This window comes from Canis lupus, chromosome 13, assembly GCF_048164855.1.
Source record: "Canis lupus baileyi chromosome 13, mCanLup2.hap1, whole genome shotgun sequence".
In the NCBI taxonomy this organism is placed as follows: domain Eukaryota; kingdom Metazoa; phylum Chordata; class Mammalia; order Carnivora; family Canidae; genus Canis; species Canis lupus.
In genome coordinates this window covers 33337704-33356274 of record NC_132850.1, presented here as the reverse complement: position 1 = coordinate 33356274, position 18571 = coordinate 33337704, and the positions used below count along the sequence as shown (strand labels likewise).

The 18571-nt window shown below is 36.3% G+C and overlaps 1 long non-coding RNA gene and 1 pseudogene across 1 annotated transcript in view; one reads left to right on the top strand and one right to left on the bottom strand.

Moving 5' to 3' along the window:
* Nucleotides 1–753: 753 nt before the first annotated feature.
* Nucleotides 754–18571, bottom strand: part of LOC140602854 (uncharacterized) — a 65475-nt gene continuing 47657 nt past the window's right edge. The window contains exons 3-4 of the long non-coding RNA XR_012005787.1: nt 3514–3637; nt 754–2071 (exon numbers count right to left, since the gene is read on the bottom strand). This is a non-coding gene — a long non-coding RNA (uncharacterized lncRNA). The remainder of the gene's footprint in view (nt 2072–3513; nt 3638–18571) is intronic.
* Nucleotides 11936–18044, top strand: LOC140603221 (cleavage and polyadenylation specificity factor subunit 5 pseudogene; annotated as a pseudogene).

Sequence of the window (18571 nt, the reverse complement as noted above, 5' to 3'; positions counted from 1 at the left end):
GTGGCAGGAATGGTAAAACAGAAATGTGTAGCAGCATTTCTGAAATTGAAATCGAAAGCAGAATGGTCCTGCATAATTGCAAGATGGTTTAAAAACTGAGTACCAAGAGCTTTGACTTCCTATACAGACACTTAAGAAATGGTGCAGCACTGATATTCTTTTGGTATAGAGGACAATAATCATGTGAGACAACATGGACTTGATGGCTCTGTCTCAAAGTGATTATGAAGGCTCAGATTCTGAATAGAAAGATATTTTAGGAATGCCCTAACCATTATCATTTACTGATTTTTTTTTCTTTTTATGTAGACAGGAGACAAATATACCAAAATTAATGTTTAGGTAAGTCCAAAAGAGCTTTTTTAGTATTTGAAGTTAAAAAATCGAACTAATCAGAAGGTATTATATCACTTGGTTGGATGATTTTTTTTTCTTTCTCGGCTCTATAAAAAATAAGGTGCCTACGAATGGTCTGAGATTCACTAAAATATGATCGCTGATAAGTGATCTGTTCATAGTGATTTTTAACAACCAGGTTTTTTTTTAACTCATTCATCTGTTGTGAACTCTCGTTTTCTTCTAAACAAAATCTTTTTTACTATAATTTTTAAGTGTTAATTTCCTCATTCCCCCATGTGATTATTTCAAATTCTTAAATATTTATTCTAACCCATAATCATCTGTATGTTTTGCCTCATAACAAAATAAAATTTCATCCAACACATACTAACCAAAATCAAAGACCATCAGAGCAGGAAAAGAAGAAAGGAAGACAGGGATAAATGCAGGCTGGCATTTCTTCTTTAGAGCAGATTTCATTGTTTAGACATTGCCATAGCAATGAGATTCATCAAATATTCAAAGCTTTGTTTGATATCAAAGTATAAGTTGTAAAAGTGGAATATTATTGCTTTAGTAGAAAAAGTAACTTCTAGATAAATTGCTGACATAAGTGTGCTTTCAACCTGTGATGAAAAGATTGTAATGGTAATAGTAAAACCTTTAGACACCATTTATTTATTTTAGAATTTTGAGTTTTTACCTTTTTTCTTTTTAAGAAAAAAATTTCTCTCTCTAAGCTTGTCATTGTGTTTTATTTGACTCACTATTGCTACTCTTGCCAAGACCTGTAGAGATTCTGACGATGAAAAGGTACACTTGGTGCATCCTTGCCTACTATGAAGCCAGACCTGGAAATCTGTTTCCATTTTCTCTTAGCTGAGTGACTCTGGCAAACCACCTAACCTCTCTGTTCCTATTTCCTCAATTGTAGAATGGGATTAATATGATACCTCTTTATAGAATATTTCTTATTCAAGTAATATATTAAACACTTTCTGCATATCATTCCATTCAGTTTCCACAAGCCTATAGAGAAGGTGCTATTATTATCTATATTTTATAGATCAAGCACTAGCAAGGTCATTATAGAGTTAAATGAAAGAATATGTACTTGTAATACTCTTCTTAGTTTGGATAGTAGGCACTCAGTATGATGGTAGTTATTATGTCATCGAGGATGACAAAAGTGTAACAGTGATAACAATGATAACAATGACAGAAATAAAATTTCTGTGCATCAGCATTATGTCATCATCTTAGATTAATATGATTGTAACTTTTAGAAATATTAGCATCAAGAGTTTACTTAATAAACATTTATGGACAGCCTTTTATGGCCAGACTCTGAAAGGATAAAGAGTCTCCAGATTAGTGGGAAAGGAAAAATAGATCAAAAGAGAAAAATATTGAGAAGAAATGATGAAGGAGGGAAGGAAGGAAATCAGGAGGAGAAAGCAGAGAGATCAAAAGAGGAAGGAAAGGAAGGCAGAGTAATCTTGTAGGAAATGCAGTTGGCTTCATTTGGATTGCACCATAGGAGGTATATTCCAATCTCTAATACATGCCATGCATCAGCGCCCATATTCAGAAATCAGCTGCTGGGAAGACACATGTAAACACAGCAGAGCATTTTTTTAAGGATGTGTGGTGATGCATAGCGCCTGTCAAACTGGAATCTGGCTTTATACAAAATGACTGCTGGATCACTGGTCCTAAATCAGTGTGCCATCTGTAAAAACAAAACAAAAAAAAAAAAAAAGAAAACTCACTGTAGCACATATGTGCACGATTGATATAAAATGATGCTAAATTATGAAATCCAGTGAGAACAAGATGGATTTTTTTTCATTCATGCTGTGACCAGGATTTTTTTTTTCCCTAAATATACATAACTAAGGATTATGGAAAAGGTAGGGGTGGTTACAGAGAGACATAGAGAAAAGGAAGGGGGGAAAAAACGGCAGAAACATCATAGTAACTTCCAGCTGCTTCAAATTCCTTGGAAAGAGGTTTGGTACAAATTCTATCAAGAAAAATAGGTGCATTCAATAGCTTTAGATACATTTTGTGTCGACCCAGTTAATATGTCAAAATGTTCTGCTTTAAGCAAGAAGACAGAAAAGCTTTTGCCACACCACAAAGGGGCATCTTAATCCCATCACTCCTTTGTCACTCTCCAAGCAAATAGCATTATGTAAGCATCTGATTTGCATCGGTGGGATGGCCTTGATTTCTGAGAAGCCTGCTTGCAATTCAATAAGCTCCATGCACAATGTTGCCTTTCATGTGATTCCTTATGGTGTGTTTGATAATGATCATAATAGTCTTTTCCCCAATGGAGAACACTGAGGCAATGGTTGCAAAAGCAAACTTTGTCTCTGTGGGAGTTAGGGGGTATATGAAGACTGAGAGAGAGAGAAGTCTTCATATTTTATGATTTTTGACCTGGATTAAGAAAGTTTGCAAGAGGTCATAAAGTCACAGAGAGGCAAGGGTGAATTGATGGCTTAGAAATGAAGACCGGGGCAGTTTGAAAAGGAAAGGAGTAAGAGAAAATAGGAGAGAGGGAGAAAGAGATGAAGAGAGAGAAAGAAGAGACAGAGACAAGCAGTTGACAGAGAGACAGTCGTAGAGAGAGACAGAGAGAAGACAGGAAAAATAGAAGTTGCTTAGCTAGGTCAAGAGGTAGAAGAGCAATTTTGCAACCATTGAGGTCAAAAGTTCATATGAAATTGATCAAATGCTCATTTCCCTAATTCATTCCTTCTCAGCTTTTTGAATATGCTGGTTATGCCACAGGATCTTGTAAAGCCTGGGGTTTTCTTTCTATTTCCTACTTTGAATAGTTAAATAGCAACTACCTCCTTTATAGTCCTGTAAATCTTAATTTTGTTTCCATCTGAGCTGAGCTGTTAAAAAGTTAATAATCTAGAGCTGTTTCCTGCTTTGGCTTGCATATTTTTTCACAGAAAGAAAATGATGTACTTCTTAATGCCATAGACATGGCTCTGGGTCACTAACTTGGGCCTTCCGCGTAGGGTGGCCACAGTGTTAGAAGCAATGTCCAAACACAGATGTATATGCAAATGACAGAAATGTGGAGAGATACTACTGGGGGGAGTGAAGGGATAAGGAGAAATGACACAAACAATGGCTGTCAACGGCAAGGACCTTGAGAACGAGGTTCATACATCTTCTAGCCATCGCCACACAATCAGGTACAGGACAATGCACAGAAAAGATTCTCCATGTTCATCATCATTGACTCAAAATCATGAACTCATTGCCTTGGTGCCTGTAATAAAAACAAGAACAAAACAAAGTTCCTAATCTCAGGTTGTGTAAAGTCAAGCAGAGATGACACAGGTAAACCAGCAGAAGTAACATAAATATCTCTAAGACATTGTCCTCATATAATGTTTATGTTCCCAATTTGTTGCAAATGGCATACAATATTTTGGAAATAGGAAAATTATACAGAGTTTCTCAGCTTGACATTAACATTTTGAGCCAGATAACTCTTTGTGAAGTGGGCTGTTCTCTTGTGTATTGTAGGATGATTAGTAGCAGCCTTGACTTCTATGCACTGGATGCCAGTAGCAACTCACCCCCAGTTGTAATAACCAAAAATGTCCTCAGACATTGCCAAATGTTCCCCTAGGGGACAAAATGCCCCCAGTTGAAAAACATTGCTGCAGAGCCTTCGGTTCTTCCTTTCCTTTTTTCTTTTTTTCTGATGACTCTTTGGATTTTTGCAGTGTCAGCCTTTGTTATCTTTTATCATAGATGCAGTAAAAGTGGCAAACTCCTGGATTTCCTCTGAACTTACTCATTCCTTCTTCCACAGTAGAGGAGCCCATGGTAACTCCATTAGAGATGACAGTCCCAGCTTCCTTTGCAGGTAGATGTAGCCATGTGACTTCATTTAGTAACTAAGTAAGCTCTTAGTGACACTTGTAAGCACGGCATTGAAATAAAGAGCAAACAAACTCTTTTCTACTTATCCTTCCTTTTGACTGTGAGCGGGAACATGGATGGGAGTGACCCAGCTTCAACAACGCAAGAAAGATAACACCCTAGAATACTTAAGCCCCTGTGTCTCTTTGGTGTCTCTTTGTCATAGAAACTTTCTGATCCGATCTGTTAGAATTCTGATAGCTGTAGAATATATGGATGATTCCTTGCACATACATATTTTATATGCATGTGCACGTGCACACTTATGATCAGTGTGCAGAATTCTGGTTAAGCAAGACATTTAGGAAGAGCAAAACATATACGTGAGTTCATGTCCATATAGGAATATTTCTTAAAAAGCTATAGAAACCTAGATGATGGAGTAATTAATTCTGCCAATGGAGCTTCTGGGCCATAGGTGATGAATAAATTTGTCAGAAAGATGAATGAACCAATGAAAGACTGTTCTCTGGTTTCACAACTCCAAAGGCTCTCATCTACGAAGAGACGGTGGTAGCTATGCAGACAGATGGCTGCAGTGACATTGTTTTAGGGAAAGCACTTAGCTGCACTCTCACTTCACAGCAGGATGGTCACCAGACTTCTGGAAGTGACGGGTGCTTTAGCCCAGACAACTGACACCTGAAAACTGGATGTTTTGACTATAAGAGCTCTATGTTTCTCTTGCCATGTGTAGAAAGTCCCTGAAAAAGACGTTAACAAAATTTGATGGTACTTTTAATGATGCATCTTTCCATGTCGTCTTCCTCTGTTTTCCAGTGATTGGGATCGTCTGTCACATGGGCTGTCCTCTCTGAATTAGATGTTCCGCTCTAAACACTAACACAGCCATCCAGCAAAACAAACTAATATTTGAAATTATACTTATTTAAAAGGTACATGATGGGGCCACATGGGTGGCTCAGCGGTTGAGCATCGGCTTTTGGCTCAGGTCATGATCCCAGGGTCCTGGGATAGTCCCACATCAGGCTTCTCCCTCTGCCTATGTCTCTGCCTCTCTCGCTCTGTGTCTCTCATGAATGAATAAATAAGATCTTTAAAATAAATAAATAAATAAAAGGTGCATGATGATTCAAATAAGTTTTCTTAAACTAAACTCAAACTGTCTCATGAAAATCATTATGCATTGTCCAGCTTACTTGCATAATTGAAAGAATAAGCTATATGAAAAAGGAATTGAGTTGTCCTGGCATCATTTTTTTTCCCCTAGAATTTGCATTCTCTCAAATGGAAAAAAAGCTGTATCATATTCTTAGGGTGGGTCACAATTACATCTCACTATAGTGAATTCCAACATTTGTACATTAATAAATCAGTGAAATTTCTCATGAAACCTTACCACACTCATTTTTTAGCACGTTTTCCAAATATATTTGGTGTTTTTTCAGTGCACGATACTCAAAACTTCTTACATCCTTGAATTTATATAATATTCTGATGGATCCTGGTATCAACGCTTCTTATCTATTATTTTATTTTTACTGTACACACTGAATCTCTTTGGAAAAAAAAATTAAGAAGTTTGATTCCCTTCCCCACCCCACACTCTCAAAAAAAGTTTTTCTCTGTTCTTTTTTCCCGTTTGAGAGTGGCAAGAGATCCATTCTCTTCATTTAATCCTTTCTTCTAGCAGCAACTCAATAATGTTAATTCTTTGCTTTGAAGATACCACGTGTTCCTGTTTCATCCACATTAACTCTTTCATGGATATTTCATAACAAAGTGGTAACACTCTAGAGACTCTCTCTAGAGAGTCTAATTGTGAAAGGTATCAGTTATTTTTTCTTAAAAAATTTAATTTTGAAAATCTGCTAAAATATTTAGTAAGCCCTGGCAAATGCAATACTGATGCTAACTACCCAGATGTAGCCCAGACTTCACAGGTTAAAGGAACACTTCCTGGTAAGACTGCCCTTATGCCAGAAAAGTGAATTATAAGTTTAGGGATAACCAGACTAACCACATTTCTAATCAACTACCTTCCAATTTGGGGGTTTCCACTATCCCTTCAGAAGCAATAATTCACTGGAATGACTCACAGAACTTAGGAAAATGTATATCTGTGTATATATATACATACACATACACATTATATATGTATAATTACACTTCTATTACACTTCTATTATAATTAATGGATACAAATCTGAACCAGCCAGAGAGAGACACCTAGGGCAGGACTTGCGAGGGTCCCAAATGTGAGGTTCCTCTCTTTTCAGGAGACATCACCCTCCTGGCCCATGGATGGATTATTACCAATCAGCGAAGTTCACCAGAATGCCAGAGTCCAGAGTTTTTATTGGGGTTTCATTATGTGGGTATGATTAATTGATTCACTGACCACAGGACTGAATTCACTCTCCAGTTTCTACTTACTCCCAGAGGTCAGAGGACAGGAGATATCGTGTGACTCAAAGCTCCAACCTTCTAATCACATGATCAGTTTTTTCTGGCCCCCATCCTGAAAGTATCTAGGGACTCTCCATGAAGGGACCTACCTTATTTGTACAAATGCAGAGTGGCCCCAGAGGCTCACCATGAAAAACAAAGGTAGTCCTACCCCTCAGGAAATTGCAAGGACTTTGTCTCCCAGGAAGCTGGGACAAAGACAAGACAAATTCTTTATTATACAACAGACTTCTTTTCTAAAACGAACTCCATTGTATATATATATATACATATACAATATGTAATATATATATTTCTCTCTCTCTCTCTCTCTCTCTCTATATATATATATATATATATATATACTTTACCAAAATATTCACAAAGATAGTTTAATGCTTTTTATCTACTACTAATCTTTTCAGGAACATGAACGTAAAAGAAATTTGGGGTAAGGGGAAAGACCAAGAATAGAATGTATATGTTAGGGTCAGCTTTGGGCAAAATTGTGAAACAGTTGAACATTAGGATATTAGAAGTTGAAAGGATTTCAGAAATTATCTACTTTTAGGTTATTATTATTATTTACTTTTTGTAGGAAAAAATATGTGTGGAGAATTAAGTGATTTGTCCTAGGTAAGAGAGAAAATTAACTCTCAAAAAGGAATCAACATTCAAATCTCCCAGCTCTTTCTATGGTACCACTCAAGTATTTTTCTGGAGCCTGCCCCAGCTTGGGAGACTTGATGATACTAAGCGTTCTTCTTTCCCCACTGTTCTCTTCTACCTCTCTCTCTTTATTCCTTTGCAACTCCAGGGGGCTAAAAACTGAGCCATAAATTCTTTCCTGCAAGTTCTGATCTCTGAAAGCTGGCAAGGGCAGGAATGTGCTAATTAACTCATTTACATCTCTCCCAGGTAGCATGGTACCTTAATCAGTTTCTTAAAATTAACCTTCTAGATTGGTGTTAATGAAGAGGATTTCAGAAAGGAGGCCCTTAGCACTTTTGTGTATACAGGTGGTCTATTTTGCCACAGGAGGCAGGATCTGAGAAAGTAAGAAGGAATTCTCTTTTTACAGATTGGGTGGTTCACTGGGTGTACTACTTAATGTGGTAGGAGAAAGAATCAGAAAAGAAGTGCCTGTTGCTTGATCCTCTCATGGTACGCTTCCTCTTCTCCCAGAGTAATCTTTCTACAATGGAAATCCAACGTGAAACACAGAGTTGAGGGACTGTCAGTGCCTCTTCATAGCCTTCAGTCCACTTAGCTTTGCATGCGATGGTTTTCTTGATCTGGCTCCTGTCTCCCTTTCCGCCTAATCTCTAGCCACTCCAACTAATACCACTTTGTACCTATCGGTCATATTATGCTACTGCTTGCCTTCCACATGCTGTTCCTTCTGCCTGGAATTCCCTTCTGCTAAGCCTCCTGGACCTCTTTAATGCATACAGGTAACTCCTTGAAAAAGAGGCATAAAATGACCTTTCTTTTAGTATTTCCCTAATACTCAGATTTGATTAAGATGTCCCTCTTCTAGTCTCTTTCAGAAACTTCTGAGTTAGTACTTTTCATACTGTAATCTTTATTAAGTGTTATCTGCCTCTCTCAAATGGATTATGAATTCCTAAAACACAAGAATGTTGTGCTTGACTTTGTATCTTCAGAACCTGGCCTATGGCATGAGCTAAATTGATGTTTGGTGAATGAATGGATGTATGCATAAACAATACATACCATTATTCCTCCACCTTTATCTTTCCTAGAAAATCATGAAAAAATTTTTGAGATGTAGACATTTAAAAATAATATCTACTTTAGGCTTTGGAAGAATCAGTAACTTTAATAAAACTGTGTGTGTGTATGTGTGTGTGTGTGTGTGTGTAAAATTTCTCTCTCAATTCCCCAGTGTTCACAGGATATTATTTTGAAATCGCATTTCACATCATGAATTTTTTTCCAAGAGAATGTGTTATGATCTTTGTTTTCAAATATAAACAGTAGCGTTTCAGGGCTCTGCTGAAAGGTAAATGTTAGAAATTCTCATTCTTTGCAATGGTAAATATTTCAAAAGAACTGAAAGAGCAATATTCCCAGCTGCATCCACAATTGCTATAGCCATTTTGACAAAATACCCATGGAATTTTGGCAGTTTCTTTTACAAATATCATAAGATTGTATTTTTTCCAACTTTTAAAGGGCAGTGTTTTCTCCTGGCTTCTGCTGTCAGGTCATTGTCTTCTTACTGTAAACTTGTTTCATAATTTACTCAATTCTGTACTGTTCACAGAGAATGTAAGCAAAAGTCTAAGTTCATAACATTGTAAATTCTCTAAAATCAAAGATAAGCATCTACTGACAAAGCGGTGGGATAGCAGACTTCCGGCCATTCTAAAAGTCACCATTGTTACTCATCCTCACTTCCACAAGACTGGAGCTCTTTGCCTGGATTTTTATTTAAAAGAATATAAATAATGGATGAGTTAGTTGAAGTGACTAAGGTATTATGTAATACCTAGCTCTTCCAAAAATGACATTTCAAAGACAAGAGCTTATATTCAGACTGAGAATTTTATATAATGTGAAATGTTTGTACATATGAATGGACAAAGGGATAGCAATTGATTTTTAAAATATGGATCATAAAAATTCACATTCAATGACATAGCAGAATGCAATTATTTATGTCAGCTATTTTGGCTTTGCTTTTCAGATGTTGGCATCAAAAAAGTTTAATGATATTTGAACTATTTGTTTTTGGATTGATTTTTATACTATTTTCACAGATTCACAGGTAGTACCTTTTAAAAGTTTGCACTTCCACTTTTGTATACACATATGTACTTTCTCTGATTCTACATATCAAGCAGACCTCTGTGGCTCCTGTAATGATGTTGGCAAAATTTACTTGGGCTATTGTGAAATTAGCACAAAGGGAAAAATAAATAAAAAAAAAAAAAAAAAACAAATAATGTTGCATAATATACTCCATGGAATCCTTAAGAGTTGAGAAACAGTGTAGTTTCCCTTAGCAAGATCTAAGGATCTAAGAATAGTTCTATTTTTTGAATTAATTAAGTAGAATTTTATATTTTAGGGAGGGGGAGGGGAGGAGTTAAATATAAGCTCAGTAGCACAATTTTGGTATATTTTAGATAATTTTTTTTTTTTATTTTAGATAATTTTTTTTAAAAAATTAAACTCAGGGTGCCAGGGTGGCTCAGTTGGTTGAACATCCCACTCTTGATTTCAGCTCAAGTCATGATCTCAGGGTCCTGGGATCAAGCCACCTGTTGGGATTGTGTTCAGCAGGGAGTCTACTTGAGGATTTCTCTCCCTCTCCCTCTGCCCCTTCTCCCTGCCACCTCTCCAGCCCCTGCTCACTCTCTCTCACAAATATATAAATAAATCTGTAAGAAGATTAAACTCAAACAACACTAAAAATGTAAAACTGTTTTTTCTTTTAAGATTGAAATCTCAAATTTCAGAATATTGTAGCGAATAGTCATTGACTTAAATATATGCACAATTAAGACAATTTAAGCATTAACCACACTGTCTTAGCATAGAATATTCACAGTCTTGTGTAAAGCTGCCAAAGTAAAATAGTATATTGGTATAGTATTTGGATTCATATTGTCATCTTTTGCTGTATAGCCCAGGAGAAATATTTTTGCAAAGTGAGCTTAAAGCTCACTGTGAACTGACACTTGGGATATATCTTGGAAAATGGCTGGTGAATCATCATTTTCTATTGAATATGGGTTTTTTTCTTGATAGCCACATTTCTACTGTTTATGTAGTCTATTAGAACAATTGAGTAATGAATCTGATATTCTGATATGGTCATTAAAATTGCTAAAATTTAGGTAATGTTGACCAGGTATGGCAATAATACTAGTAATTGTTGTTATTGTTGTTGTTGTTGTTATTATTATTTTGGTAAAGGTAATGCATTCTTTTGGGGAAAAAATGATTGTTGTTTCTCAGTAGGTCTTCTTGTGGGTCCAACTATGCACCCAGGTTTACTCATGCAATTCAATTAAATTTGAGGGAGGGAGGGAGGAGTACATATTCAAAGAATACTTGAACAATGCATTTTCCTGTTCATGTTGATGCCTAAGAGACGTTTAAAACACACACTGGCTGGTTTTCAGGATTTATAGTGAGTTAATTCAAATATCTTGCTGATCCTAAGGGTGGACTCCAAACAGGCTATAAATGGCAATAAACACTAAAAGTAGTTCTGCGGTATACTGCCAATGGAGTGTTTTGTAAAAAGTCCCCTCTTTCTATGAATGTTCTAATGTAAAAAGGTTGCAGACCACACTGAGATTGTAGAGGTCAACAAGGTTAGGAACACTGAGCTCTGCCAGTGACTTGCTGTGTGGTCTCCAGAAAAGATATTTAAACTTCCAGGGTTTCCACTGCCCCATGTATGGAAGAGAAATAATAACACTTAAATATTTCTCAGAGCATTGCCGTAATTAATTCTTCTGAAATGCTTTGAAATAAGCATCAAAGAGATTCACTTATGTGCTTCAGCTTTTGATTTTATTTGTTAATGAGGGAGAACATATTTTGCATGGAGAAAAAAAATTCTTGACAATACAAATGGTAAAATTCTTTGCATTATATTAATTTTTTTCTACATGATTTCATTAAGATCCTGAGAGAAATGGGAAAGGTCCTTTCCATTTCATGTGGATGTCCAGAGGTGGTGACCTCCATCCTGTAGCCACAACCACCGCCACATAAGCATCAGGCCCTACAGATGCAAGATTACACAATGACGCATATTTGGGAAGTTTTTATCTTAAAAGCTTTCCTGATATTACTTAGGGTTGATAACATTATTCGATTGGCTAAAATGTGCCAGTTAAGATATCTTCAATAGAAAATAATGGAAAATTCATACTGACTTCAACAATGAAAGACATGCTTATTTAATGGCAAAGATCAGAGGTGATAAATGGTAGTAATCGCTTTTCACTAGGCTATGCTATAGAAAGAATTCCAAAATGCAATAGCTTACAACAAAGGTTTCTTTGAAGCAGGCTACTTCTCTACAAGTGTCTACTTTATCCTGGTATGCAGGCTGAAAGAACAATCTCCACCTAGGAGCTCTCAGGGAATAATATAAAGAGAAATGGCACAACTGTATACTGACTTTTAAAGTGTCTTCTCAGAAATCACATGCATTTTTCCAACTCACAAAACAGGTTTCATGGCAAAGGCTGATGTCGAGGGGGTAGGTAAATACAATTCTTAGAGGGATGGGCAGTGAATATTCTGGAATAATAATGCAACCTACCACTTAGAATAAGGTTCAGAGACAATTTGATGAGGGCCCAGCTCCATTTCCCTGAGTCACTCCCTTACTTCTTTATTGGCCTTGAATTCAAGTTATCTTCCTTCCTGGTAGTAAACTGACAATCATTCTAGGTCTCCTATCCGGAAATCATCCATCAAAAGAAGAAAACTCTTTTTCCAACCATCATAAAAAAGGTGTGGGTTTCATTTTGTTAGGCCCACTTAAGTCACAGTGTTCACCCCAGAAATCGCCACTGGCCAGGGAAGGCCAGACATTTAGATGTCTAAAACCTAGGACTGAGATCATTAGGTGACTTAGACTAACAGCACCCTGACTCGGAGTATTTTACTTGGTAAAGAAACAGAATTCACAGAAAATTGTTACAAAAAGAGGATTCAATACCAATAGAATAAAATTAATCTTGGTTTGAATCCAAATCCTCCACTTGGTAGCCATGTGACCTTTAGCAAGTTACTCACTTTGCTAGCTACAGTCTCCAATCTTAAAAAAAAAAAAAGGAGAGTAATGGATTTATAAGGATTTTGGCAAAAATTCAGTGAGCTAATGCATATACGTAAAGGTGTTGCCTAGTATAGAGTAATGACTAATTAATGTTTGGTGTTGTATAAAGGTTACAAGAGTTTTGAGATGGTAGAGATCGCAGCTCGAGGGATTGGAAAGTTTTTGTGGAGAATGTGGCATTAAGTTTGATTTTAACAACCGCATAAAATTTCCACGTTAGAAATCTCTAGAAGATAACAGGCTAGCATTCAAGCCTACTGGATTGTGTCCAGCAAAGGTGCGGAGGTGGGAAATCCTAAGGCACACTCAGAAAATGGAAACGAGGCAAGTGAGTTCTATGGCAGTTCTCATTCACATCTTCCCCACTCCACCACCATATCTTCTTCTATTTCCATCCCAAGATTGCAATGATCTTTTTACCTCATCAGCTATGTTATTTATACCTGTGAGCACTTCCGCTCCAGCTTTCTCTGATTTTTCCTCTATGAAGAACTTCTACATTCACCCTTTTCACGAATGCTTGCTTATTCAAGCAGGACATTTTCAGTATTTTTATTTACTTTGCCAGGCTGTTATCCATCTTATTTGTATGTTAATATTTCATAATTTCTAACACACTCTGGGCATGAATAAAAAATATATACCTTTATTTAAAATGTGTGTAATTATACTTTTTGCTGACTTGAGGGGAAAAAAATAACTTTCAAGTGGAATTAATTTTATCCCCAAATAGGCAATTAATAATGTATATTATGTACATTACGTAGAGGATTCCTCATTTAGAGAATGACACAAGATTCATTTTTTTCTAATTAAATTGTACATTGTTCAAAATTGTGTGTGCATTATTTATCACTATGCCTGATTTCAAATGAGAAGAATTAAATAAATACCCACAGCAACACAGAACTAGTTTTGATTTCCTTTAACAAACTCAGTCTTTACATGCTTAACACGAGCAGTAAACATTAGGAGCCAGCTGATGCCACAGACCATTTCATCATCAAAATATCAAATTCAACATTTCCAAAGCCCCCAATATAGCATATGTCATTTCAGTTGCTTGTCTTCAGAGATTCCTTTTTTCAAAACTTTATAATAAATTTTTCATTCTTTTGTTTGAAATGTATTTTTTTAAGATTTTATTTGTATTTATTTATCTATCAGAGAGAGAGAGAGAGAGAGAGAGAGAGTAAGCAGGGGAAATGAGCAGAGAAAGGGAGAGCAGACTCCCCTTGAGTGTAGACTCGGACACTGGGCGGATGTCACTACAGAGATCATGACCTGAGCCTAAATCAAGAGTCTAGAGTCTGATGCTTAACCAGCTGAGCCATGCGGGTGCCATGAAATGTATTTCAAAAGTTTTGCTGGAGATCTGAAAGGCTTTGCATAGTAAATGGAACATGTTGAACTTAATGTGAAAAATCGGGTCAAAATTTTTGAAAACAGTCATGATAATCACAGCAAAATACATTAAGGGGAAAAAAGACAAAAAAAAAGAGGGTAAATTTTTTAAATAAAACATAGCAGTCTTGCACTGAATTCTGGTATCGTTCTCCTCGGTTTGTTTGTGTATTTGTGTGCTTGCAGGCAATTTTTAACCACCACCAAGTATTCAGTTGTGTTGGAATTATTGCATCAGTTAGTGGAGGACAAAGAATTTCTGGCATAATTCTGGTGTGATTCTACAATTGAAGAGACATTGAAAGGGGCTTCACGGAGAACAGATTGAATGTAAGCTCTGTCTTAATAAAAGTTAATACACCAGGCATGCCTGTATGCTGATAAAATATCTCTGGATTATTTCATGCCATAGAATATCTCTCCTTTGTCTTCCCAGTATGACAGTCTTGAATAAAAGTCAAAGGATTTTAATCAAACCAGTTAGTTCCACCTATACAACATGAATCTGGTATAAAAAGATGTTCAGGGATTATTTGAATCCAAATAAACAAGAAGTTTGGGCCATTTGGCCAGTCTTGCAGAGCTCTGATTTGTATCACAATAACCTCAAGGTTAATTGGTTTTCATCTTAATTCAGATCCCATCACCCAGTACCACCAAAAACAAAATATCAAAATGAATTGATAAAATAGAAAAATTTACTACTGGGCATTCTGAATGGTCTTTGACATATAAAGAAGCAGAAGACCTCAGATATATAGCATTTTATTTATCAAGCTTAAAATTGGAATGGGAAAAAAAAAAGAAAAAAAATGGAATGGAGAGAAAGACAATCAGGTTCCTAAATGTAAATTTCAATTTTAAAAAGCTGAAAAAAAAATGAGTAAACATATGCAATAAGAAGTTAATCTATCTATAGGAAGGATACAATGACATGGACTTGCAGAGGGAGGAACAGTAAAAAATCCTTTAAAATGACAAAGAGCATTCATAGACCTATGTATAAAAAATATGTTCTTGTCCTGAAAGTCTCTATTTCTCTGCAGAATGCTGTCCTTATTGACCACACTAAATTATATAAATGGCTGAGTAGAACCTGCAGAAACCTCTAGTATAACTGACTTCCTGCCAGCCAATCTTCCCTTTCTTTTGAGGACTAAATGGAATCACAAATATACAATCGCTTTGTGAATGGTCATACACCAAGCAAATTTAACTTGTTTTGCCTTGTGGCAGGCCACTGCTAAGTGATTTCAGAAGGGCAAGATGAAACAAATTCGGTTTATATCATGATTTCCCTCCAGACAACTCTTGGGATGATTGTAAGCATATACATATATCCCCCCTATCAAATGGGAGAGAATATTCCATTTTTTCAAATAAAAATCCCCTTAAGCACATGATTACTTCAGTTGTCAATTCCTTGGATTTATTTGTTTGTTTTTCCTTATCAAAGAGGTCAGTTTTGCAAATTGTGCTGCAGATATAGATACAGCATGGTTTTGAGTACAGGTAAATTACCTGGTTGGTTTCCAGGATCTTGTAGATGCCCATCATTTTATTGTCAGCAGTGCTGAGAGCTCATTTCATTGGGGAATCTTCCATAATGGCTACACTTTCCACACCTGCTTTTTGTGAAGTTGTTCAGAAGAATCATTTCATGGGTGTCCTGTAGTGCTTTTTTCCTTCCCCTTTCAACTGGTTACCTTTTACCCTGGAACTCATCCAAGTACTTTTCCACTCACTCATCATAACACTGTGCACCCCCCTCCCCCCAGCCTGGCATTTCACTCAGAGAAAGCTTAATGCCATCTGCAAACTGGGAAATTCAATTTAGAGCAGTTGAGAAAATGTGAAATATAATTGATCTTAGCATATTTTCAGTACAACTCAGCTCTTAACCAGTTTATGTCTGAATTAATGCTATGGAAAACCTAGGTAATAGAGTGTTGTGGGTTTTCCCCCACATTACAGCAGCAAGCAACCATGCTTTATACATTGTAAATTGATTAGTTTTTAAAACAACTATAACACATTTCATTCTTTCAAAATATTTGATAATGAAATACCATATATTGAAGACTTACTGAGAGCTAGAAACAGAGTCTAATGTTCTAAGACACTACAGAGGTGACTAATTTTGCTTTACTCTTAAGAAGTAGGTTAGAAATGGTCTTCTGTTCCTTACTTGGCACAGAAAATTAGGAAAAGGGATGAAACAACAATTTGAATCAGTTGCCTGAGTACTTACCAGTTACCAATTAGCACGACTCTTGAGTAGTTTTTAAAATGAGTTCAACAAAAGTGGTGTCGCTCCAATATTTTAGCAGTCACATAGTCTTTTTAAAAATAAATCTGATGCACAAGAGATTAAAATTTCCTTTTATCCTATAATGATTCTTTATCTCTTTCTTTTTCTTCATTGACAGTAACAATGAGCATACATTATAAACATTCAAACAGCATGGAAATGCACAACATGAAAAGAAGTGAAAATCCTGTTTGACAAACACAAAACTTTCAGACAGTAATTTAGGTGACTGCTGAAGTCAAATCAGCCTTGACATTCGATTTATTTTTGTAATTTACTGGGTTGTTTAGAAAATAGGACATGTTAACTCTTACAAAGAGGAAGATACAACCTTGTATTTGTATTTGTGTATATGTATGTGTGCAGACATGTACAGATGTGAGTTATTAAAAAATCCCAGCACACAGCCATAACCATCTAAATCAGGTACACATGTTTGCAAGTTCAAATATAGTCCCAGAGATGGTAATGAAGATTTTTATATGAAGGCCTGGCCCAAAATGAATTAACCTGGCAAAGAAAGTCAATATGCTGGTGGTCTGAATTGTGTTAAAGTTTAGTATATAACACATTTGAGTGTGTGTCTTAACAATTTATTACAGTTAAAATATTAAATTGGAATCAAATGTCAGTGTACCTCTCAAGACACCTCGAAGACTTAAGTTTCCATAGAAAAATTTTTGAAAATCACCTCTCAAAATATCACGTCTACAGCAAACCTCCTTTATTTAAGAACTGTAATCCTTTCCAGTTTCTGCCTAATATATAGATCTTCACATCAGGTAGTTGGCAAGCATCAAGGAAGTCCGATACATATGAAATCTTTCTCACACACACGCACTTCTCTAAGCAATCTATAGCCAATATCTACCCTAAAGAATAGATATTTGACATATATCAACTCTATTTTGATTCTGGAGTTATAGAGAATATGGATAACTCCCAAGATGGGCTATACCAAAGGGAAGAGTATAATGTGGAACAGTTTGTATGAAACAAAGAATATGGTTAAAATTGGAAGTAGATAGATGTTAATGGCTGATGGGAATGCAAATAGCCTCTACCTGCACAGGGAAAGTCTCCCTGCCTGCCTCACTTCCTCTTGCCTCCAGTACTTGAGCTTGTGAGCAAACTAGCTGGCCCCGGGGAGGGGGTGGAGATTGGTCAACTAGGTCGGTGGCAAGTCCATCCAGCAGACCAAGCCCCTCACCCTGGAGCACACCCTCAACCTGTACCCTCTAACCAATTATACTTTTGGTACACAAGAGGCCCTCTATGAGAAGGACAGCTCAGTTGCAGCCAGGTTTCAGCACATGAGGGAGGAATTTGATAAAATTGGAATGAGAAAAACTGTAGAAGGGGTTCTGAGGATACAGGAGCACCAGCTGGGAACAGCTTTCTTCAAACTACCTGGTTGTGAACTTAACCCAGGAGAAGATGAAGTTGAAGGACTAAAACGCTTAATGATGGAGATAAGGGGTGGTCAAGATGGAATCCTACAAGACTGGGTCATTGAAGACTGCATTGGTAACTAGTGGAGACCAATTTTGAACCTCCTCAGTATCCATATATTCCTGCACCCTGCACAAAACCTAAGGAACTTAAGAAGTTGTTTTTGGTTCACCTTCAAGAGAAAGTCTGGTTTGCAGTCCTCAAAAATTACTAGCTTGTAGCTGGTTTGAATTATATGACATTGCTTGAATTATATGACAATGCACCAGGATATGGACTCATCTTTCTAGTTCTCCTTAGCTTCTGAGCAGGTTCAATTTTATATACAATTGAATTCCAGTACAGCAGAGAAGTAAAAGAAGCCATCTCTGTGAGCACCGCTATACAAGAGTAGAATAAACATGGTAGAAAATTTTTTTTGGTTTTTATGCCTTTCCCAATCCCTAGGTTGCTACCTACTTTTTGTTGTTTGAATGACAAGGTTAATATGAAGAACTGGATAGTGGTGTAAACAAATGCGATGATGTTTAATTTACTTTTGGTTCTACTCAAACTTTTTTGTACAATATTAAAGAATATGAACTTCATAGAAAAAGTTGGATGTAGATAGCGTGTAAAATATGTGGTGAGATTAGGATTACTGTTTAATATTTAGTCCTTGGCAATGGTACCCAAAGGTGTCATTCTTTTCTTTTTCCCATAAATATATTTATTTAGTGGAAGAGAATGCTCAATTAGGGACTGTATCATCAAAAATCTTACACAAATACGTTATTTTAAGGGAGGTCTTAAATCATAAACTTAGATTCAGTGGCTAGCAGATTTTCCTGTAAGTTTGTTTGTTTGTTTGTTTGTTTTAT